The 25,508-nt window shown below is 40.3% G+C and overlaps 1 protein-coding gene across 33 annotated transcripts in view; it reads right to left on the reverse strand.

Annotated features, from left to right (window-relative positions):
• BMP4 (bone morphogenetic protein 4) overlaps positions 1-25,508 on the reverse strand; it is a 348,582-nt gene that overhangs the window by 158,209 nt on the left and 164,865 nt on the right. For 2 of the 33 annotated variants that reach the window (XR_012036642.1, XM_072838600.1), the window contains exon 3: positions 11,512-11,623. The exons of the other annotated variants lie outside the window; for them this stretch is intronic. The gene's annotated coding sequence lies outside the window, so the exon portion shown is untranslated. The remainder of the gene's footprint in view (positions 1-11,511; positions 11,624-25,508) is intronic. 33 annotated transcript variants of the gene reach the window in all.

Genomic DNA, 25,508 nt, shown 5'->3' on the forward strand with positions numbered 1-25,508 from the left:
CACACAGTCACATTGTGAGGTTATGAGGATTATGATTTCAACATATGAATTGGGGGGCTGGGGACACAATTCAGCCCATCATCATGTCCAAAACAGAACTCATTCCCATGCAAACAGTAAACTTGCTTTTCCTTTTCTATTTATCTGTTACAGAAGAAGATGTCAACCCAGGATCCAGAGCTAGAAACCCCAGAGTTATCTGCTGAAATTATCTGACAGAAGTTGGCTTCTGTCCCTGTGGCCCATGCCCATTCATATGTTCACCAAATGTAGCCTCCATGTTTCCATCATTACTAGCATGGCCAGAGATGACCATCATCCTCTTAGATTATTACAACAACTCCAACCTTCTTTTCTGGCAACCAGCCAGCACATACTCAGTCTAGCCTCCACTATTCTACTAGAACAATCTAGCTTCCTTTTAAAATAAAATCTAATTATGCCACATTCTATTTAGAAACTTCCACTCTCTATTGTCCATGGGAAGAAACCCAATTCCTTTGTTTGGCATAAAGGTTTGCCCATTTCCTGTCCTCAACCTAGGGCTTCATCTTGTCTTCTAGCACTCTATCCACTTGTAGCTTGTGTTCCAACAACATTCAATGCATTTTCCATAAATATATCATGTCCTTTCTTCCCTGTCCCTAAAGTGTCATTCCTTCTCTTTCCCTGCAGGGAAGATTGTAGTTACCCTTTGTGGCCTGGATCAAAGTCTTTCTGTATTCCCAGTAAGTCAGATCCTCTTCCATTCCCCCAGGCTGTTTTATCTATATTATACACATTTATTCAATTATTATAATGTTTCATCCTATATTTTTTTCTTCCCCACAAGCCTGTGTATGTCTCAAAGTGGAGACCCTACTTACAGGGCACTCATTGAGTGTTTGTACTGATTGAGTGATTCATTGGACCTGTGTCCTAAGCTCCTCAAACTCCATATGTCCAAAATAAAACTCATAGTCACCCCTTCCCCACAGCTCCTTTTCCCAGCATCCATTATCCTAACATGGACTTCACCATTTCTCTTGGCTACATAGCACTCAAATCTTGGACTCTTCTTGGACATCATCTATGCCTTTATTTCCAAAGTAAAATCAACTACCAAAGTGTAGGAGTTTGTCCTTAAAAAGTCTCTCTGTTACCATCAGAAACCAAGTCCACACCACCCTCTGACTACGCTTCTGCCCCATCTTAGGGGACATGCTTTTGACCTCTATCAATGCATATTCACTGAATGCTGCTTCTAGAAAGGTTACCTTAAGCACTACCTTTAAAGTGTTACTGTAGTGAATCCTTGTTGCCTAAAGAGTTTATTTCCAACTACTCACTCTGGCAATCAGGGAAGTAAAACTACTGATTTGTCCTCACTTCCTGTAGCTACCCATCACAGACTCTAGGTACATCATCACATCCCCTTGCTAAGGTCTTCCCACTTTTCATGCCCTACCCTTCCTTTAAAACCCTACTCATTCATTCATTCATTCCATATTTACTGGGAACCCTCTCTATGCTAGACACTGTGGTAGGCTCTGATGGTGAAATAGAAAGAGGCAAGATTCATAACTCTTTAGAAACCAGTTGTGCTCAGATTTTACTCTGCTTAAAAAATAGCTAAAGCACGAGGTTAAACCGAAGATTCCTATACCAAACCCCTCCATCCAAAGATTCATATTTATAGGTGTAACAGTGGGGCTGAGAAAGGTTTATGTTTACCAAATACCTAGGACTCTAAGGAACACCTCTTTGAAAGTCAATGATATAAACAAGAATACATAAAAGCCATGCATGATGTAAACACAAGTTATTATGGGAGCAAACTATACTTGAAAGGCAATCATATAACCAGGCAAAGAAGATGGGTGTGAAGAGATTCAAGGGGAGAAGCTTTCATGAAAAGGAAACAGCCTGTGCAAAGCAAAGTTTGAAAAGTCTGAGACCAGTTCGCTCAATAAGGTTGAATCAAAGAGTCCAGTGGGAAGGGATAGGAGATCATCAACAAAGTTGACCATCCAGTGCAGACGACAGTGGGTCTTTAGCAGGGGAGTGACATGATCCTTGGCCCTGCATGAACTCCGTTTTCCTTTCCAACAGTTCTTTCCCCAACCTTGGTTAGTTCTCTCACGTGCAAATACTTATTAGTACTCAGCTGAAGACTCAAGGGGTACTCTGCAGATCTCTGGAGCTGTCTTTCTGTGCAGCTTTCTTCTCTCTGATACTCCACCCTGGGAACTCTATCTAGATATTTTCCTGGTCTCCATCCCTAGCAACATTTCCTCAATTCAGAGAATCCATCCCTGCACCATGGCTTCACATCTCTCTCAAGGCAAGAAGATAGAACAATCATAGGGTTCATCGTATTGATTCCTGTTTCTTAGAGATCACTGTCCTTCTTGGCCTGATTTGCACTGTTTTGAAACATATTTTTTCACATATTGTGCCAGGGTTTTTTTGTTTTTTTTTTTTTTTCTTTAGCAGGAGGATAAATCTGATTCCTGTTGTTACATCTTGACTGGAAACAGTAGTTCAATTCCATATTTCTAAATAAAAGGCTTATGCTAATATCTCTTGATTTACACATTTTAGGCATTATTGACTGTTTTCGATTTACGATTGACTCTACTAATCATAGTTCTTTCCCCCTCAGCCCAGACCCAGCCTCAGAGTCTTCTCAAGACAGCACTCAGTCAGTCAGTCCTAACCAACAGATTAGAGTTAACAAACAAGTTTAAACATTTTTGACATCGTAGGACTAGATGTTACAGTGACTCCCACTTCTAAAATTCTGTGTGATTCTGGTTAGAAGATGAAATGAAAATCACGTATGTTATTAAAGCTAATAGGAAACCATTTATAATAAAAAAACTTGCTATATATTAAAGTCATAACTGTGACTAAAAAAAGTTTTGAAAAAACATCTGTGAAGTAATTCACTTTTTTCATTTAGTATTAAGAGCAATAGGAGTCACACTGAATTGAGAAGTGTTAGAGGAAATACAGAAGAAATGAGATATTGTTTGTATAGTTTCTCATTTTCTACTCAACAACAGTATAGAGGAAGAATTACAAAATGAGGACTCTATCTCTAGGGTCTTAACTTCATCCATACAAAATACCATAGATTTGGCACCTAAGGAGTGCATGGGCTGAAATCCACAGAAGCCATAAGAAAACCTATGGTGATTTCAAATATAAGGATTAAAAATAACTATCACAGATTTAACTAATCATGCAAAAGCTTATCACAGCTTTTACTAATCATGCAAATGTTCAGATTTAATGTTCACTTAATTCTTTGAAAAAGGGAGACGGGTACCTGGGTGGCTCAGTCAGTTAAGCAACTGTCTTTGGCTCAAGTCAGGATTCCAGGGTCCTGGGACTGAACTTTGCTTCGAGCTCTGTGCTCAGCAGGAGTTTGCTCACTATCCACCCCCTACCCCAACTCATGCTCTCTCCCATGCTCTCTCTCTCTCAAATAAATAAACAAAATCTTTTTTAAAAAGGAAGAAAAGCAAGTCTTCTAAGAATAACTGATGGGCGGTAAACATCACTTAAAAGCTTTCATGTGATAAAATAATTTGCCTAAATATGGGAAGAAAAAAAGCCTGGAGAATGAAAATTAGATAGAAATCTATATAGATAAAACTGGTATAACTAGGTGTAACAATAACAGCAAGCATAGTAGATCACGTAACACCCAAGAAAAGGAAAGATTCCCAACAACTCTTACACTGTTGAGAGGAAAATATTGTTTCATCCACTCCCTTCCTCTCTGGTCCAACCTCAAGGACAGATCTGTTAACATCATGGGCACCATGGAGCCTCACTCTGGGGTTGAAGGAGGTAACCTCCCCCCCCCTCAAACTCCCTTCCACGGACAGGTCTGACACAACTGGTGCTACAGGAGGAGAAAGGAATCTGGAGAGGAACTATGGAGAGACTCTTGAACATTGAACACCTTTCTTCCTTTTGGAGGAAAGCTGGACATGTCTTCTACTTGTGGAGTCTTAAACTTGTGGAGTTTATATAACCAAATGGGATCTGGAATCCAGTAGTGGCCTCTTTGAGGCTAACTCAAGGCAGGACTTTAAAAGAAGGGTTGGAAGAGTCTAAGCTATGTTTCTCAGCCAAGACCTCAGAGGATTTACTTGTGACAGAGGTTTGGGGCAGAAGCTCTCTTCTGGAATGAGGAGTGTACATTTGGCAAGAACATCCCCAAAGCTGAGCCCCTATCTCTGCAGCAGGTACCTGAATCAAAAGGAAATTTTCCCTCCCCCAACACCCACTACAGCTGGAACAGACAAGCAGAAAGGAGAAAGAGAAATTCTTTGTACACTTTGCATGAAGTCCTGATTCATTTGTATGCCTTGTTAGGGATTAAGATGATTCTTGCTCATGCTTGCTGACGTACATCCAAGATTATCCTGCTAAATCTCCAGAAATGCCAACTGGAAAACAAATGACAATTGTTCTCTTAAAAGACCTTTGTTTGGCTGCATGGCTGTAATGGCCTTGTGGGCTCATTCAAGTGACAGCCTGGAGACAACAATGCAAACAGGAAGAAAGCAAACCTCTGTAAAGCACCAAACAAAGGCCACTGCAGGTTCAACTCCACAAGCCTAGTGGCTGGCCTTTGAGCTAATTGTTGAAGCAGGATGCCAGAACCAAGGGCAGGGTAGAGGAGAACCCAAGGGCAGAGCCAGAGCAATGCAAAGCCTCAGCACAGAACTGGGCAGAACCTTCAGCAATTGAGGCCAGTCATGCCCAGAGCTGGATTCAGAGCTGCTGAGAAAATCACAAGTCTTGGCTAGGAGAACTGGAGGCAGCGCTGCAATGAGGCCTTTAAGAGGACCCTCGGCTGGTCCATACACATCTGCATAGCAGAAGGCCAAGGTCTATCTGGCTAGCAACAACTGGCCATCTAAGCTCCCTCTTCCATCCCTTACATCCTTTCCTTTTCAAGGTCATCCTCAGAGCTCACTTCACCCTATCTCCGCTGAGTAAAATTTCTCAGGACTTCCCAGGGAGACAAAGAGATGGAGAAAAGGGGAGATGGACCACAAAGCAATTTCCCTGATGTCTGGCACATCACTTCCTTTGGCCTCTCAACCTAGGCATGATCCCCCCACAGCTCTGGAAGAGGATCCTGGACTCCTCTCTGAGCAGCTATGTAAGACCCAAACCTCCTTCCTAGTATGAGAGATGCTCAGAGATTGGCCCTTTCTGTCTTCCCATCTCTCATTACTCTGTTCAATGTAGGAAGCCCTAACCTCATGGCCAGTATTTTCCCAGGAGCCAGGAAGACGATCTTTAATTTGAGGAAACTCTTACAGGTCTACCCACTTGCTTTTCTAGTGTAGAGATTCAGCCATTAGAGATCAAATCAAAGCATTTATTCAAAGAGATGTCATAGGGATCCCTGGGTGGCGCAGCGGTTTAGCGCCTGCCTTTGGACCAGGGCGCGATCCTGCAGACCCGGGATCGAATCCCACGTCAGGCTCCCGGCATGGAGCCTGCTTCTCCCTCTGCTTATGTCTCTGCCTCTCTCTCTCTCTGTGTGACTATCATAAATTTAAAAAAAAAAAAAAAAACAAAGAGATGTCATATTTTCACTAGCATTTGGGATCTCAATTTCTGTGCTACCAGTTTTTGGGGGTGTTTTTTTTACCTTATTTCATAGCTAAGATAACAAGGCAAGAAGAAAATATATTAACTATTGTATGTCCATTAAATTTGCTTAAAATCATGTTTTCATTCTTTTTTTTTTTTAAAGATTTTATTTATTTATTCATGAGAGACACACAGAGAGAGAGGCAGAGACACAGGCAGAGGGAGAGGCGGGCTCCAATCCCGGGACTCTGGGATCATGCCCTGAGCCAAAGGCAGACACTCAACCACTGAGCCACCCAGGTGTCCCATGTTTTCATTATTGTACAAAGCCAATTGACAGGAATATGCCGGGAATAAGAGCCAAAAGAAGTATAAAGATTTGTTTTAAATATATAGCCTTTCTCTCAGACCTGGTCCTAGGATCTGGGGAGGGACAACTGTCACACGCCCACTGCAGTCCTAGGGTGGTACAAGAGAAAAGCCCCTGAGATAGCAATGGAGTGAAGGTTTTTTAAAATTCACCCTCCTAGAACCCCAGGTTCTAAGGGAACTTATTTTGCAAATGTCCTCAAGGATCTAGCTCGCATTAATTTGACAAAGTTCAGCAACAGGGGACAGGGCCCCTGATGAAGGTCCAGGATAGGAAGATGGAGGTTTGGACCTCCACAGTCAGACTGCTGCATTCAACTCCCTCCCATTGTGGAGTTCAAGGAAGTTACTGAACCCCTCTAAGCTTCCACTTCCCTGCACATAAAATGAAGATGATAACAGCTATCACTTTGCACATACTTTGTGCCAGGCTCTGTTCTGAACTTCCCCTATTTCAACTCATCCATCTTTATTAACAATCCTAAGCCTTTCATCCATATTGATTCATTTGCTCTTCACAACAACTCTAGGAGGTAGGTTCTATGATTATCCCAATTTTATAGATGAAGAAACAGGCATAGAGAGATTAAATACCACATTAAAAGATTGCCGGGATTTAGTAAGTATTCAACAAATATTAGCTATTGTTACTACCATTAAGGATTTCACAGATGCTGAGTGGATAGAGCAAGATCATATGTTACTTTGTCTCTTTTTAGCTTCATTCCTTAGTTCCCAGTTCTCACATAAATTTGCTGTAAACCAGCTACCTTCTTTACTAAGTCTCTCTCCTACTTCTCCAGGACACATAAGCACACAAGTGCACACATGCACGCACGCACAAACTTTCTCATATACACAAACTCAAGCTCAACACATATGCCCATATCCTGCGCCAAGCCACAGAGTCATTCTGGCAACCCTAACCTAACTCGAGATTTAGGGCTACCTTGATTCACCAGAAACCTGTGGGTGGCCAGTTTAGGTTGATTCTTCTGTGGTCTGGCTGGCCTTAATGAGAAAACTCAAGAGATATTTTGACTTTAGAGGATTTAGAAATACTCTCTGGGGTTTTCCTTAACCAGCTGATCTGCAGCAATAGTAAGACTTAAAACTTCAGGAGTCACCCAAGTATTAATGGTCTGCTGCAGCAACTGGGTATGCTTCACCACCCTTCCTAGACCTGCCCATGATGCTTCTCTTTGGGGGTTCTTGGGCAGACTGGAGTATTTTCAGACAATGGAACTGTGACTCGCTCAGAACAGAACACCACACACAGATGTGTTTTAATGAGAGCAGGAGGAGTCCTTAGCAGATACCTGGTTAAGACTCATCATCATAAAAGTGACATCTTGGGGCTCACAGAACTTGAAGGGGCTTGCCCAGAGGTTGCAAAACCAAAAGGAGCCTGGAGCTGAGATCTCTTTATCCAGAGTTTGGTTTTCTTCTCACTATGTCTCACACTGGCTTCACCTATTTCATCAAAACGTACATTTCTCCTACTTAGCATTTTTCCATGTGGAATAGAGGAGCCTGAGAATGTGAGCCAAAGAAGGAAAAGGAACAGAAGCTAGGCCTATAGTACTATAAAAAAAAAAAAAAAAAAAAAAACCTGACCATAAGTTTTAAGGAAAAGGCATTTTGATTTGCAAACTAAAAAGAAAAATGTCAAATCCCTAAAACATAGTCAGATTCCCACAACTGTCTTTAATGAGAAAGAATAGAAATCACTCAGGTAGTGAATGAAGTCTTTCCAGAATGTTCCTCATGAGCAGGCACACAACTTCAATCCTTAAAAAATTAAATCTTTATTCTGTGCTTGTGCCTCCTCTAACTGAACTCTTCACAGATGGACTGCAGGGCTGTGCATGTGTCTGGACCTTTAGGGATGGGGAGCAGGGTTTTGCTTCCTGCACCATCTGGTTCACTGTTCCCAGCTCCAGCCTAGATTCCCAACTACAGCCGAGTAATCAGAAGAAATCAGAAGAACACCTCAGGGAAAAGAATCTAGGACTCAGACTTAACTTCCTCTAAGGAGGATCAAACACTGAAGACTGTTCCTTTTCAAGTTTTATTAATCCTGGTTCATAATTTCCACCACATCATTAGTCATTTCCTATTTCTGAAGGGCTGGCAGCAGTCGCCAAGGCATCAGGCAGTAAATGGCCAGATAACCGTGCCACCTGTGTGCCGTATTGACAGTTACCCACAACCGCATCTGGGTGAGAGGCTAATGTGCTTTTTCTAAAAGGCAAGCCATTTAGAAGTGCAGCCCAGTTTTTGATCTCTTGCTAAATACTTTTATCCACATCGTCTCCCCATCTGGGCCTGGAAGTCATCATGTGACCTGCGGCTCTTTGAAAAGAAGGCAGCAAGGCAACAACAGCAAATCTGCCATAACCCCTGAGCAGCATGAGCTCTCGAACCCCTCCCAAGAAAGTGAGGCTATCCATGTCTCCAGCAAAGAGAACTCCAGGAGCTGAAGTGTAAAGAAAGAATGGAAAGTGACAAGAATTATATCCACAAGAACCCTTTTTACAAAGAGACAGATGAAATATAATCTATAAAGAACTTGAGAGCCGACTAGGAAGATGAATTCCATGGGGGTTATACCCAGTTCCTAATAGCACGGAGGTAGCCACACAGTCAAGTGGCTTCTCAGTATCCTGACTCCCCAAGGTCAGAGGGTCTCTCCAATTCAAAAGTCCTGAGGAAATCAGCACATGACAGGCAAGCAGGGTGCTGGGGGAGCCCTATCTCTAATACAAACCTAGCAATTCAGGGATACAGGCTTCAGTTCCAGGGACCAAACAGAGGGCTAACAATGGAAAAAGGTACATCTCAGCTTTGTTGGCTGAGCCCTTGGCTAGAGACTATCTAAACTGTCTGGAGAGCTATGGTTGGTACTCAGAAACTTCTGAGCCTGCATTTCCACCACTAGCCACTCCCATATGAAGGACTGTAGGGGAAATACAAATAAAGCTCATCTGAGAATATTTTAATTTTTAAAAGGCTAAACCCTAATACCTGGCCCTTAAATAGCATTTCCATCTGGATAATCCCAAGTACTTTGCCAAAAGTTGGGTAATCACATCCCTGTTAAGCAAAAAGGGAAGTTCCCAAGCTTAATTGCATCTCTCATGAAGGACAGAAAACTGAAGGCAGCAAGTCAAGGAGAGTGTATAACTTTTTCCTCATTACCATTCAACACAGAGAAGTGGTCTCTTCTTGGAGAACTACAGCCTTGAGTGCCATTCTGAGGATTAAAACTGAGCCAGGACAAGTGTTCATATAGGCAAATCCCCTTACCTTCACCCCCTCTGTCTACCAATGGTTGTACCAGGAGGTGGTAAAAATGCAATCCCACAGAGTGTAGTATCAACAACCATAGGACCAGGAGTGGAAAAGTCAGAGAAACTGAATCCTCTGTTCTTTTTTCTCTTATACTTAACACACTGGCCCCTGCTGTTACCAGTCTCAAGGGACAAAAAGCATGAAAACACATCCCATTACATTTTGAGGAGCCTGTTCTATACATCTGGCCTCTTTTGATATCTTGGATACTCTACAGAAATGACTAATATTTGAATTGGAGGTTTTGTTTTTTTAACTACATACATACATACACACATGCTTACATGCATACAAACACTATCCTAGCTTTTGGATTTCTTTTCTTCTTTTTTTTTGGATTTATTTTAAATTCTCAAATTTTATTCTGATTTTCCTTCTCTGAATTTTACATTGTAGTCAACAATCCATCTATTGGCCACTTGTTAAAGCACCAGAAAGGAGAGGGTCACCTGGGTGGTTCAGCAGTTGAGCGTCTGCCTTTGGCTCAGGGTGTGATCCTGGATCCAGGGATCAAGTCCACATTGGGCTCCCTGTGAAGAGCCTGCTTCTCCCTTTACTGTCTCTGCCTCTCTCTCTGTGTCTCTCATGAATAAATAAAATCTTTTTTTAAAAAAAGTATCAGAGAAGAGAAACTGCCATTTCTTACCTTTTGATAATTCTAATATCCCTCAACTTAAAAGAGTTTTATCCTCTAGTCTGTTTTCCTACCAAAAGCTATTGAAAGTCTAAAACTCAGCCCAGTTGTCAAGAGCAGACTCATAATTCCCTTATGTAACTGAATTCATCAAATTTACATCAGCCACATAACTTTCCTGTTCATATCTGTTCCAGCAAATCAGGTATTGAGGGCTAACACTCCTGTTCAACTATTTAAAGTCAATCTTCCTCAGTAATACACCGTTCTGAGGAGCTGAGCTTTCTAGCTCTCCCAAAGAACCTAATCTGAATGAGGTTAGCACAACAAAAAGAACCATCTAACAGATTCTGATACCCACGATGTTTACTCACAAGGCCTCTAAATCACTCTGCTGGAGTCACTAGGGCCATTTGCTCCCCTGTTTCTAAGCCTCCTCACAAAGCTCCCCCACCCTCACTGCAATTGCTGTGGTAGCTAAAACCAGTGTTGATTTTTATCCACGTGGCAACCTCATGAGCTCAGAGGTTCCAAACTGACCAAGTGGCCTTCAAAAATGTCCCCCCTTTCTTCTTATAAAGGCTGAGCCAAGCTCTGTATGATCAAGACAGAAAACAATCCCTTATCATGTCGGAAGTAATACTTGTGGTTATCTAAAGCAATGGTAATCATATCATACACTTTATCTGTGACTGCCTTTTTCCTTCCAAGGGTAAGAATAGAAACTTCTTCTCCTTCATAATGAGCACTATTGAAACTCCAGCAGGCAGACTCTGCTTTTGGCGATCTGCCATTCCCTAGCATAAGCGTGTAATCATCTCAAAAAATGTAACATGGCAGAGAACAGGTACAAGTACTTTCTGGAAATATGTTTGTAAAGGGCTGACTTACTAACAGGGATTGTTTGTGTTAGGGCCTTTTTGGCCTGTATGTTTAACAAGAACTTGCAGTTCTGGTGCCAGCCCAGTTAATCCAATAGGACTTTATGTAGGGTTTCAGGGGATAGAGCCCAGGAAACAATACAGGCCTTTTCCCTCCTAAGTGCTGCTACACCACGAGAGATAAGCCCTCTGCTATTTAATCCATCATAGTTCCTTTTGATAGATATTGTGGCTGTCAGCGCACCACATCAAAACATATGCTCTATCAGATTCACAGCACTAGAGAAGTCTTTAAAATAAAATTATCAAACAGCATCATTTATTGAAAATGACAGTCCAACTACAGTCTCCGTGACTTATCAGACACGCAAACACTACAGCATTCGGTATACACATCAGCCAGCAGCCCAACAGGTCAAGCCCTCTGCCCAGGGAGCCACCACTGCCTAGAAGAATACATTGTCAGGAATGAAGTAAAATGCAGTTTCCTTTTGCAAGAGGAAGAGATTTCCATATCTGCTTGTCAGATTGGAAACCTGGAGCACAGTGCCACAGAGGTTAGCAAATACTGGCCCTGAAGAGTGAAAAGCACATGGGTTTTGGTTTTCCTTCTGCTTCCCCCTGGGAATGTATCTCACTGCCCCTTGCCCGATTCCACAGACTTACCTCTCACTGAAATTGTCCCTGCTCCCCGACTGACTGTACATACTGATACAGGATCCAAGAGGTGAAATCAGCTCCATTTGCCCAGATAGTTTTACTTCAGGGAATGAACTTGCTAAGGATGAAACAAAGTATTTCAATGCCTGAGACAGTTGTGGGTCTGTTTGGTTTTATTTTTTAAGTAGGCTCCATGCCCAACATGGGGCTTGAACTCACGAGAGACTCTGAGATCAAGAGTCCCATGCTCTACTGACTGAGCCGGCCAAGTGCCCCAGTTGTAGCTTTTATATCTCCTTTACTGGGCTACCATCTTTGCCTTTCTGTAATGTAAATGTATTACAAAGAGATATTATATATAATGCAAAGATATTCCAAAGTACTTGCTCTGCTTTAGAAGGGAATTGCACAAATCAAATTTACACAAGTATGAGTTTAGCTAAAACATAGACACTGTAGTGATATTTATAGAGTGTTTTTGGAGTATTTCTGCTATATCTAGAAATTTTTCTATCAGATCTCACTTAATAAAGAATAGCGTTTATCTTATTTAAGTGTTAATTATTAAATTATGTACAAGTTTAGAGGCCAGGCCATAGAAACATATAAAGGACAACTATTGCAAGGTAATCTTCATCAACTGTTGTCAACCTCCATTCAATAAATATGAAGCAAAAAAAAAAAAAAAAAGGAAAATACATTGAGAGAGTAAATGAAAGGAAGAACTTCTCGCCAATGGAAAAATGATAAATAACTATACTCCACAACAAATGCCCCAAATTCCTATTCCCAGGAAGCTCTAAGTTTGCACTGCCTTGGATGGTTTAAAAATTTTGTTGAAGTCATGAGGAATTATTTTAGATTGCTTATTGTAGTCCCTTCCAACAAATGAGTCTTCAATCAACACATACACCTGCATGTGGTTACCTGTCAGGGAGTTCACAGTCAGATGCTAATCCTAGAGAATGGACTTGGTAGCTCTAAGTTTCACATTCATAAACAAAATCATGAACTTTTCTCTAAATGACAAGATGGCTGCAATATCCACTTGGATTAAAAACTGATGTAACAGACTGGTGAGAAAACAAATTATCAATAAGATTTCTGATCTATAGAGAAATATAAAAGGCAAAGGGGCTCCTGAAAATAAAAGTTATTTGTTCCTAAGCCCTACTTCTTTGCTTGGAGCTATTTCTTAAGAAAGAAACTGCTTCCTTCCCTAACCATATAAAACAATCCCTGAAGTTATTTATAGTGTTCATGGCCCGGAGGCATCACTTGGTTCCCCCACCACAAGCCCAACCATGTGTTACTATATTAAAAAATGTGAAAAAGTAATTATGGGGTATGGAAGCCAGTGTCTGCAGACACAACCTGCCAAAGAGGAAGTGACAGGAAACTTATGCTCCTCATTGCTGCTCAAGCACTGCCCAGGCTCCAGGCTCAGAAGAGAGCAATCTGTTCCAAGAAATAAGAGAGGAGCCTGCCCTGGTGAATCAGAAATATCCCTGTTTCTGAATATACAGTAAACTGGTTTCCATTCCCAGGTCCCCTTGGTTGGTCAGACTTTCCAGTCACGTGGAGAGACCACTCATGGCATCCTCCCTTGGCAACTTAGCCAGCTGCCTGCCTCAGCTCCCACTGGACTGGGCAGACTGGGATATGCAAGGTTCTAGATCTGGGAGAGAATTGGGAGACCACTAAAACTGGCCCCTAAAATCCTGTCCTCCTACTCTCAGATCCTGATTTCTGCCACCTTCCCCAAAATCAGCCTCATTGTTCCTCTCCCCACCTCCACCCTTGGTTCCTTGCCTTCATGTAGGATGGGATAATCAATCTAATACTGGTTTCTGGACTGGTGACCACACATTCACAACTCTCTCAGCTGTCCCCTTGGAAGATATGCTCTGTCACAATTAGAACACCCATGCATTCTAGGCCTGGAGGCAGAGAGGAAAAGTCTTCCAAATATCTGCTCCAGAGAACAGAAATTCATCAGGGAGAAAAGTCCATATTTCTGGTAGAAAGGCAGTGTTCCCACGAGGCCTCAGCTTAGGAAACATTTATTGAGAGAAATTACATTTCCTCCCTTGGACCTCCATCTGCCTCTGGTCTAATCTACATAAAGAGTTCCCTTCTGATGTCTCAGGAAACAAGAGACAAGTGTCAACCTTCACAAGAGAGCCTTGGAAAGTTCCTGCTATCAGGAAGGCTTCACTTGGAAGTAATTGTTTCTATCTCTTTACTCGACTTGACTACCTAAATGCAGCACCACATAAACTTCCAAAGATGCAAAAATTTACACATGCCCAAAGTATCTTCTAAAAACTGGTTTACAGAAATCTCTTTCAAATAAACTTTCAAAGGAAAGAGGAGTTATAGACAACTGAGAATGTAGAGGATAATGGATGTCAAGAAATGTCCTCACTACCTCTTTAATATAACTAAATAAAATCCCATTAACATGTTTCCCTAATGAATAATATTCTGAGAGCATGAAATGTAGTTTTATATTATAAACATACCAGGCTTGAGTTCCTAGTTCACATTCTGCAGTTCGAATATGAATAAATACTAATTTCTAAATTCCCTAAAAATCCTTCCTTAAAGTTTGTGTTTTGACCCTGGGCAATAGCATACATGTAGAATTTCAACAGGTTTCAATTGATGCAGCCTGAAGGCCGACTTTAAAAATCAGAGAGAATGTTCTTTAAAGGCTATTCTATGCAGCTTCCCACATTCAGAATTGTTTTATGGCTTTCTGAGATGCCCTGTGAAACTCCCTGAGAGCTGTGGAGGAGCTCCTCATCTCATCATGAGGGGTTTCCCTCTTGCATCTCTGACTCCTAAATGCATTTCTTTACCACTGTAGTGTCCACAGCGCCACCTGCCGGTTGTAGGAAGTATCTTTACGGCTCTGCGCTCTCCCTCCTGGGGTTTAATTCAAGTCAATCAATGATGGCTAGAAAACATACCCTTAAGAAATAAGGAACATACCCTTAGGAAATAATAAAAAAGATCTATAATATGGGCAAGATACCAATTCTCAGATGCTTAACGTGATCTAACATGTTCTCCTGAGGCAAAGGTCTGACTCTTTTAAAGGTAATGTTTAAAAGGTTAAACCTAGTATTTGCAAATTTGCTTCATGCAGGTTGGCAACAGGGCTCTGTTGGAGAATATTTTTTAGAATATTAGACTAAATGCTTCAAAATTTTTCAAGATTCTATACTTTCTTGTACCCACCAACCCCAGACTTCTATACTTTCCCACTTTCTTAGATGAGTATCTTCTACTTTTGAAAGATATGAAATTTATCATCATAATTGGTCAGATAGGAATAAAAGCTTTAACTCAATCCCTTGACTTTGATTCATAGCAGTTCCTTCTCCACCAAAAGTTATAGCACCCCCTACCACCCGCAATCTGGAATCTGTGAGCCATCCATACAAATGATAGAGACCAAAGTATCTACAAGCATGTGTGAATGCAATGCCCCTCCTCCCATACTCAACCTTTCAGATGGTTCAACTATTTCCCATGTGTCAACAATCTGCCATTTGCATCTCAGGACTTAGCTGGGCGAAAGATAAGAGAGGATAACCTTTAGCACCCATAACTGATGAATATGAATGAGGTCATTCTTGCGAGCTTTACTGGGGGGGACAAAGTAACACAGAGGGAAAACATTTTTTGTTTCAAGGCTCCCGACAAGCATTAGCTAATCAAGATTCCTAACAATCCCCTGGAGTCTAGACTGGCAAAGGATCATTATCCCTCTAGCAGGTAGGCAAAACAAGGAACCCAAAGGTTACCATTTTGACATCATTCTGTGTCATCAATATCCTGAAATCACACTGGAAAAAAAAGTCTGCAGGATGCTTCTCGCTGACTGTAAGTGCAAGGTGAGAAATATGCCCAAACCATGGAAGAGTACTGAACCCAACCAGGATTTGGTAATGATCGTATCAGAGTAGATGATTTTAGAAATGTAGATCTCTACCTAAAGGAAAAAACAGCTATAAGATCTAGGTTGCAACTGAGTAATACTTTTAAAGAAAATAAGAAAATCAAATAAGATTTATTTGAAGATTTGGTTGGGTTTCTTTCTTTCTCCCTACCCCTTCCTAATTAAAAACTAAATATGGAAACTAGCGATAAAGGATAACTATCACTATTGTGATCTTCAGCCTTCAGCTCTGGCATACTACTCCTTTTCAATTTTGTTTGCATTTGCTTTGTTCTTTTTATTTATTTTTATTTTTATTTTTTTTATTTTTTAAATTTTTATTTATTTATTTATGATAGTCACAGAGAGAGAGAGAGAGAGAGAGAGAGAGAGAGAGAGAGGCAGAGACACAGGCAGAGACAGAAGCAGGCTCCATGCACCGGGAGCCCGACGTGGGATTCGATCCCGGGTCTCCAGGATCGTGCCCTGGGCCAAAGGCAGGCGCTAAACCGCTGCGCCACCCAGGGATCCCTGCTTTGTTCTTTTTAAAAGAATAAACTGGACCCTAACATTTTCCTGTCTTCTACCAAATTTAGGAACTATCACATTTTCTTGTTTTTTTCTTTCTAAGTCTATAAACTTCAAAATATTTTCTGCCAGGTTGGCAAAACTCCAATAAGCCCTTCACCACTGCAATTAAAGTGATTTTCCATCTGAATATAACCCTAAAAAGACATTATAAGAGCTCTATATAAATCTATTTTAATAAAGAATTTCCCTCACTGAGCATATTTTCATACTTATCACAAACATGTATACATCCTCACGATATTCAGATTATTCTAGGAATTGTGAGTCAAAAAAAACAGCAGTGGTCAAAAAGGGAAGCTTAGGATCCTCCTTTGAAAGCAAACAGTACCTAGAAAGAAAAAAAGAAAAGGAGAAGCAGGCTTTTATTTCTTTTAAAGTTGATATAACATAAAACAAACTAAACCCATGGTAGAGCCAGACAAAGTCAAACAATATATCAACTTCGAAGAGAAGATGCAGCAGGGAATGCTGTGTTACAAAGCATTATTCTTATGTCATCACCATTTCCAGAAAATGCTCAAAGCTCCAACATTTGTTCACTTAGTGCAGGATTCACTTCTCAGCTGAGGAGGACCTTAGGAACAGTACACTTAGCACTCAGCAGTTATTTGACCTATTTTACTAATGTGTTTGGGAAGGAGGTTAATTAACAGTGGATGGCTATATCCTTAAGCTTAATTTTTCCAACAGCCCTGCTCATAAAAGGAAAAATTGAGTATGTATTGAAGGAAGCAAGCAATTAAGTTGCACAAATAGTGAGCTCATTGAACTGCAGCTGACTTCTATCATGTCAAAGAACAACTAAACACAGAAGCAATAAAAAGATTGTTGCCACGACCACCACTGAGAACCGACTGGCAATAAAGATGAATAACTTCCTACTTGAAGATTACTTGATTAAAGCTCTTTAGAAACCAAATGTTACACATAGGCATAAATGGAGCAAAATATTTTAATGCGTGTTTGGCAGGTTCAGAAACATTTTATAGTCAATTTTAAATGAAGGTTTATACAACAACAGTAAACTCCACTTAAAACAGCCTTTCCAACTGCTGTTCTTGCAAGCAAGCGGCTGTGTTCCTGGGGAAATCTTGAACTGTACTGTGGGATAAAAGTCCCATATCTAACAGAGTAAGGGGAGGGCGTTGGGGAGCCGAATTCCACAGGACCAAGTCCTCTGAAACCAAACCCAAGAGCAGAGCCAGAGAAGCCCATTCAGATGGCTGTGACCCTTGAAGGCAAGTAAACAGACTCCCTGGAGCAACAACCAGGAAATCTCTCTTTCCCCAACAACACTCTGCTCCCCTGCCCACCTCCCAAAGCTCTGAGAGGTCAAGTTTTAGCCCAAGCTGCCCTTCAAAAGAGTGTATTCACATCTAGGAGTTCAATACAGGTTGGCATCAGAACTGGCTCCCAGGACTATCAGTGTCAGCGAGGTGGGACAGGCATGATTTGACAAGGAAAATGTGTCTGGCAGAGGATTCTGCTCTCAACTTACAAGTGTCTATGGACGTGTCTGGAGAATATCAGCCTCTTTAAGGGCTAGACCCCAGCATTTACCTGCTGCCTTTAGGGGGAATACCAGGAAGAATTAGAAAAGACGAAAAGGATGAGGATTTTGCCGTGAAAGTGGCTCATAAGCTAACATTAAAAACAAAAAGGCAGCAGCAGCTGCCCTTTGCTTTATTGCTCTCAAACCCACTACTGTAGAGAATTAAAGTCAGTCAGTCTATCACAAACTTGTCTGCCACCTCAACTTTATCCTTTCACCCCTGCTACTCCATCTCTAAAATACTGAGGAGAGCTGACCTTCTGAGCATTTCTCCCTGATTGTGCTTTAAGGGATTAGAGCCTTCAGATGATGATGAGCAGTTTTCCCCTCTCCTCAGCTCCAGTCCTCTCTTCCCTCACTCAGAAATTTTGCAGTGAGCACCTGTTGGGGCTTTTCTTTTTGTTCCACATGGCACCCTTCAGCATGCTGGGTATACGGTAAGTGTTTAATGCATGCTTTGGGGCTATAAACAGCAGGAAAGGCTCATCTTTATGTTCTTTTTGAAGATTTGTTTTATTTTAACCATCTTGTTGAAATAATCAAGGAAATCAAAACTAGAGAAGCAATTTTATGCTACAACATAGGAAAAAAAAAAAGATACATTCTCAGTTTTCTTGGATAGAAAATGGGACCTAAAATGGCCTGAAGAAATGGTTAAGTACATGGTACCTTAATTCCACAATCTAGTCAGACAGATCCACCCTTTACACACTATTTTCGAGAGATTCAGAGCTGAATTTGATGCCCGGAATTTTTAAATGTTTGATTTGGGGGAATTCTCACTGCAAAGCAAATTTATACTGCCAACTCTGGAAGAGCTTTATCAATGAAAAGTAGATATTTATAATTTTAGTAACATTCTTCCTCGCCGTCTTTCAAGAGGACTAGTCATTGGATATGCATGCCAATCTAATAAAGAAATAAGTTAGGAAAGAGTTAGAATATTTATATAAATGATATTTCACTTGCAGAAAGAAAGCTAGTGGTATACTCCTTTCCTTCCATTTCAGCATCTCCAACTTAAAGCCTTGCATGAGCTTTGAACTCCAGGTACTCCACTAAGACTTTCCACCCCTGTGCACTAAAGTTCTGGAGACAGAATGAATAGCACAGCACCGGAAAGGGGGTGGAAAAAGAAAGTAACAACTGTTCAGAGATGGCAACTGTCTGCTCTCAAGAAACCCCTCCAGGCTTAGGTTCACTATCCAAACTCCAAAGTCCAAGACTCTTCAGTCCCCCTGTGTTAAGAGAATGAGAAAAATGCCTAGGAAAGCCCACGGTTTCCTTCCTCATTGAGGAAAGGAAGCAGCAGAGGTAGCAGACGTCCATGTGCAGCCATCACTTCCTCGGGGGCTGGTGTTCATTTCCACCCACTGGGATGGAGTCTGGCAGCTTCATAACCGGCGGGAGATACATGATCCAAGAATCCATTTTGGCTCCAATTCTAGCCTTGTAAAGGCCAGTTCTGTCTAACTCTGAGAATCCTTATAAGCATTAGTAAGGATTTCAAATTGCCTCAAGTGTATGGCCAGAGAAAGGAGTTAGGTCAAAGAGTCTATCTTGAGTAAAGCTCAAGATACTCTTCAGAAATACCTTCAGATTAGGTAAAATAGAAAAATACATACAGAAGTGATAGAAAACATATATTTTCTCTTTCTCCATGGAGGAGTCAAAGAGTGTCAAGGTCCTAAATCAAAAGAAAAATAGAGTGTAATTCTAACAATGGAATCTAGAGCAAATGGCTATAACAAGTTTGTTCTTCAAGAAACAAAAGAAATGGTGTGTATAATCAAAGTGCATTTAAATGTCAGCTTAACCATTCACTATCTTCTCCTTCAATTTTCCTCTCTTAAGAACCCTTATCTCAGTCCATGGTTTCTCCAATGACCAACCACCCTAAAGTAGAAATTTCTGCCATTTAAGTATCTCACCACATTTAATTCTCGACTTAGTATGTCTCCTGGATTCTTCTCTTACTCCTACTTCTACTATCACTGTCCTACACCATGTCATCTATACCTGTATTATTATAATAGCCCCCCCCCAAGTAGTCCCCATTACCACTTGCTTTCTCCACTCCAAGTTCTTTGTCACATCCCTGACAGTTATCTTCCTAAGGTACAGTTATCATTGTGCTGCACCCTCTTAGTCCAAAAGCTTTTACTAGTTTTCTGTTTTCTCTTAGAATGAAGTCCAAATGTCTGAGCAAAGCATTCAAGGCTGCCAATAAATAAAGTGTTCTATACTTCAGTACTTACCTGCCTTTTCTCTTCACACACAGCTAATGCTCTACCCAGACCAGATTCAGCTCTTTTCTGTATCATGCCATGGGCTTTCATACTTCTAAAACTTTGTACTTTTCCTCTAGTTTTATTTCTTCAAACTCTGTTTCTGCTTTAAAGACTAATTCAAACATTACCACCTCTAGAAAGCCCTAGCCAATTCCAAGGCAAAATAAATTGCTCCCTATTCAGAACACATATACCCCTTTATTCTAATATTTCTCCCAATCTGACTTGTATTCATTATTGTAGAATTTTCCATTTCCTCTAAAGGACATAGACAGTAGTTAATCCCTCCAAAGATGGTCTTGGGTGCCTATTAGTGCCTTAAATAAGGTATGCATTTCATGAATGGTTCTTGCACTGAACTGACCAGTATAGAAATCATTAATTTCCACTTAAAGCTGAACCATGGATAAAAGACCAAGCCAAGAATCATAATCAAGAAAGACTTGGAAGGAAGAAAGGAACCTTAGTAAATGCTACTCAAACCGAGCCCCATGAATAAGTCTTTCATAAAAGAATAGAGATGGCCTAATCCATTGCTTCTTGACATTTTTGTATTCACACATTATTGTGAAGGGTTTGACTACGGTTGAGAACTGCCCTGACCAAATGGGGAGACCACCTCTTTTTCAGCAGTAGAGACTTAAATCTACATTTTAAAGGGTTCAATCAAGGCTCAACAGATAAACAACACAATAAAATATTATATATATAAAATATATAAATATACAACATATATATATACATCTAAGATTCTGTTTCATTTTCATATCTCTACACACAGAGACCTAATGAGGTATCTTAATAAAACAATTATTTAGTTCATATTTTTGCCATCATTCCAAAGAGGGAAAAAAGCCAAGAACTAAAACCATCTCCTTAGCCTTATTGGCATTAAGTAGTCAAATTCCCTGATACTCAGAAATCTGAGACAGGCTTATTGCAGTTCTTATTCTCGCCTGGAATGAAAAAATGAACTCAAACTTCCAAAAGAAAACCATAATTTTCCAACATCTTCTCATACAAGTCTTGCCTCTCCCCTGAAACTTTTGAGTCAACTCTTCCTGAGATGAATCACGTTAAGAAATGAATCTCTTAATTGCACCATATAAGCTAAACAGTAAGCCATGACCTCATCACCCTGGATGTAATAAAAGGGCAGAGACACTCAGGCATTTCAACAACATCTTAATTCCTGCACTGTTCTGGTTTATTATAAAGCAGGCCTGTGTGCAGGAAGACATTTTTAAAAATGCTTTTATCTCCGGTTCGCATGTTAGCAGATCTCATGGTCTTGTATCTCTGCAGATTCAGAGGTCTGAACTGTGCAAAAGCTAAGCAGCCAGGCCAATGAATTTACTTGAGAAAAAAAGAAATCTAATCCTGAAATGACACTTGGACTTGAGAGGAACAAGGAGTTGGAGAACCCCAAACTACACAATTATCCCCAGGCACAAGTCAAAAACACAAACAGACAAAACCTGGAACTGAACAAATGTCTGAATGCCACAGCCAGACTGAAGTAGAAGCAATAGGAGGCCAAAGAAGAAACAAGGGAGAAACACAATACTATACCCCTCGGCTGGCACATCACTTTCTGACCCTTGATTTACCATGAAGTTCTTCTGATGCGATTTGCTAGATGTAGCATTAGTAGGTTCCATTTATATATGGAGACCTCTATAGAGTGAATCCCATATAAGCATAAACATCTACCCACTCTGTATCTGGTAGAGAAGAAAAGTTCCTAAAATGATGGTCCAGTGAGGAAGAAAAAAAAAGTATTTGGGTCATTCTGCAAGAAAGTTCATCTTTGTGTACGGAAGAAAATGTATTTGTACCACATCTATAACTCCAAATATAGATATTTCAACAAGAGTTAACACTTTAGCCCATCAAATCACAAAAAAAAAAAAAAAAAAAATACATTTAACTTGTTTAGGAGGATAGAAATTGCCTCCAGTACACAAAGGAAGTATTGAGAGGTACAGCCACCAGCAGAATTAGCAGTATTCAATAATTCCACAAGCTCAACCACTGATCTGGAGTGACTATTCTTCCTCTGTACATTTCCTCGCCATAGAACACATCATTCCAAGTGTTCTCAGATGGTGCTATCGATTACAAATAGCTGTGAGCTTGCTGTTTCACATTCCATTGCTTATCGCTGTTGGGAGCCTTGAGCAATGGGCCTTCTGTTCTGAGTGTCCCACTTACAACTGAGTCTTTACCTTTAGACTGGGTTCATGGGAGAGAACAGCAAAGTTAAAAACTGATCTGGAAACACACAGTCCCGAGTTCATGGTGGCACTCGTGCTATATAGCCCACAGAGCGGATAGATGGCAGAACTTCAGTTTTACCATCTGTAAAAAGGGAATAGTCAGTTGAGTTCCAAGACTCAATTTAAAGTAGTGATTTACAAACAAAACAAAACAAAACAAAAACACCACCACCATCAACAAAAAGCATCTACAGACAGATGCTCTAGTAAAAATTAGGCATATATTTTATGAGAACTGTCCAGAAAGAGTTGAGCGGATTGTAGGCAGAGACCAGGAAGATTTTGCCTCATAATCAAGATTAAATCCCTTTCTATGACTGTCAACATTAAGCTACAGTGATTGTGATTAATGTGGCCTTGAAATTACTAAAATTAAGAAAGGTGCTTTGCTCTAATCATCTGTGGCATACACTATTTTCAACAACATTCCTTTTTTTTTTCTCAAATATTTTATTTATTTATTTGAGAGAGAGAACAAGCAGGGGGAGTGGCAGGCAGAGAGAGAGGGAGAAGCAGGCTCCCTGCCAAGCAAGGAGCCCAACTCTGGGGCTTGATCCCACCCGGGTCCCTAGAATCATGACCTGAGCTGAAGGCAGACACTTCACGGGGTGAGCCACCTAGGCACCCCCAGCAATGACATTTCTGCAAAAAAAGGAGAAATGGGGGGAAAGCCTAGAGTAAAAATCTTTTATCCAAGTACCTTGAAACAGCTCCTTTCAGGGAAGAGTCTAGCATCTTCAGAATAAAATAGCATTGTCTCAATTCCAAAGAATTTAAGGAACCCAAACCCCATGTAGTTGGCAAAGTTATGATATACATCATTTAACAGAAGCATTGACCCTAGGGGAGCATAAACACATGAAACTTTCTTTTCTTCCTTTACCTATTCAGCGCTGAAAGGCAGCACAAGGGAAAGAGGAAAGGGGTTTCAACTTCCCAGGATCCCCTTCCTGATAAGAATGTTCCTCTTTACAGAGTAGTATGAGGAAAAGCATGTGCATTTGTACAATTTCCAAGAAACCTTGTGGTTCCTTAAATAGAAAAGGGCATGTGGAGAATATTTCAAAGCAAAACAGAACAATAACAAAACTGTTGCACTTAATCTAAGTACAACATCGGCTGCTACTTCTAGAGGAATGGAGGGATGCTAAGGTGAGGAAAAAAGTAAATATTCAGGACTATGATAACAGTCCCTGAACTCACTTTAATGCTAGATAGTCCAGGATGTTTTCTCATCAAACTTTAAGTACAGAAGAAAACTGTATGCGTATAAAGAATCGGGGACTGAGATATTCTTGTTTCTCTTTCTGTTTTCACTGTTTATAAAGCGACCTTGAGGAACCCTCGTTTATCTTTGCTGCTGTTTGCTGACTTGTGGTGTTTAGATCAAGTTTTGATACTTGTGTCTTTAGCTGGCCACGAAAAGACAGCTGGTCCAGAGGCCAGAATCAGGGAGAGAAAAATTGCAGGGCTTATCAAGTCATCCGAGAGGCCTTGTTGTGCTCATCCTTTGTAAACAATAAGACATGTCAGCGTCCCTGGTTGCTGTCATTGCTGACAGTTCTCTAAAGACCAGTATGTGTTGAATTCTTTAAAGTCGGATTGCACCCGGTGAGAGAAACGATAGTGTGAGATGAGGGGGACTTCATGGATATCTGAGTACCTTGGGAAAAGAGAGGAATTGAGGCTTTTCACTCAGCAACCTAATGAAAACTAGACAAATAGTCTTGCATTTAATATATAGTTTCCACCGATTCATGCTTCTTTTGTTAGGAACAATTCTACCCTCTATAGGAAAAGAGACAGTTCAAAAATAAAGAAATAATTTCTCATTGACAAGGGAACTTCAGGTAAAGCAATGCTTATGAAAGGCAAAGAAAGGATAAGAAATTGAGTTTATATTGGTAAATTTCCATTGCACAACCATTTCATTGCTTTAACTTCATAGACCCCAAAACTTTATGTCCTTGAACAAGTAATCAAATGCAAAAGAACAGAAATAAATAATCCATTTGGGATAGCCAGAACTGCATGCAAAACACAAAGAATATAAGCTTTAAGGAACATAAATGAGAAATTGTGGCAAAGAAGGGAAGGACCTGAAAATAAGTTACTAAAGCCATATCTAATGTTTAAGGAATAAACAACTTCACACGCTCTGCCGAAAATCCATAAAGGTATCTTTTGAACAAAGATATACTTGTATAAATTAATACAATCACACACACACAGAAATCCCAATTCACAGCATCATTCATCATTTCTAACCTGAGACTTTTAAAATGAATAAAATGAAGATTAAATTCTTTTCATAAAAAAGGATAACACATGTTGAAGTAGAACAAAACCCACATGAGGTCTCAAAATCCCATTATTATAGCAACTGGTAATGTGTTATATTCAAGACTAATTTTGCCATGACATTTAAGTTATTGATTTTTGAGGTTAATAATGTTTCAGAGGAAAGAATATTTCCAGTGTTTCTATTTTCTTCTTTCTAGGAAGATTTCCTAAAAGCGTTTGCTTCATTAAACGGTCTAAAATGTCCGAGAGGACAAAATGTCTTAGGTTCGTTTGTATAATATTAGGATCCAAAACTTTGAGAATATCCTTTTAATATCAAATTTATCCCTGAAATAAGGATCATTTCTACATACAAGGCCAGAACTGAAGTTTCCATTAATCTAATGGTATAGTTTTTAACTTGGAGTTTTACTTGTTCCTACATTATAAACACTATATGATGGTACAGAGTCATAAATTATTCTTCCCAAGTCTGTCCTTCTATCCTCTTCTTCCTTGAGACAGCCGGGCCATATCTTACACAGTTACAGACTAAGCATCGAGCCTGAGAGTCCGTCTGAACCATAAAATGCAGAGAGCAATTTAAGAAAAAGTTTTGCAAATTTCTGTTAACCAAATAAAGAGTCACCCCTGTTTACCTAATTTTCCTACAAGCAGAAAAACTAAAGGCCTATTGGCATGACCTAGACAGACACTGCTGAGCAGCTTTCCAAAGAGCAAATGGTAAAAATAAAATAAAATGAAAAAGATTTGCCTGTCATGGGAGTTGGTCAATAAAATGCAACAGTGTTTATTACAACATTTAAAGTCTGTGATTAAGAACACCAAAAGGCCTAAACTAGAAAGGTTTTCAGCCTGTAATTTCCCTGCAGTCCTGGCCTGTACTTCCTTATGAGTTAGCTCAGCAGGGCTTTTTTTCCATGTCCATCATCAGCTTGTAATTATTGCCATTCTCAAAGCTATGCCAGATGGGTCTTTAGAAGCAGGCATGCAGCTTGTTTATGAGAGAAAGAGCTGTAATATTACTCTACACAGAG

This window comes from Canis lupus, chromosome 9 (assembly GCF_048164855.1).
Source record: "Canis lupus baileyi chromosome 9, mCanLup2.hap1, whole genome shotgun sequence".
Classification (NCBI taxonomy): Eukaryota; Metazoa; Chordata; class Mammalia; order Carnivora; family Canidae; genus Canis; species Canis lupus.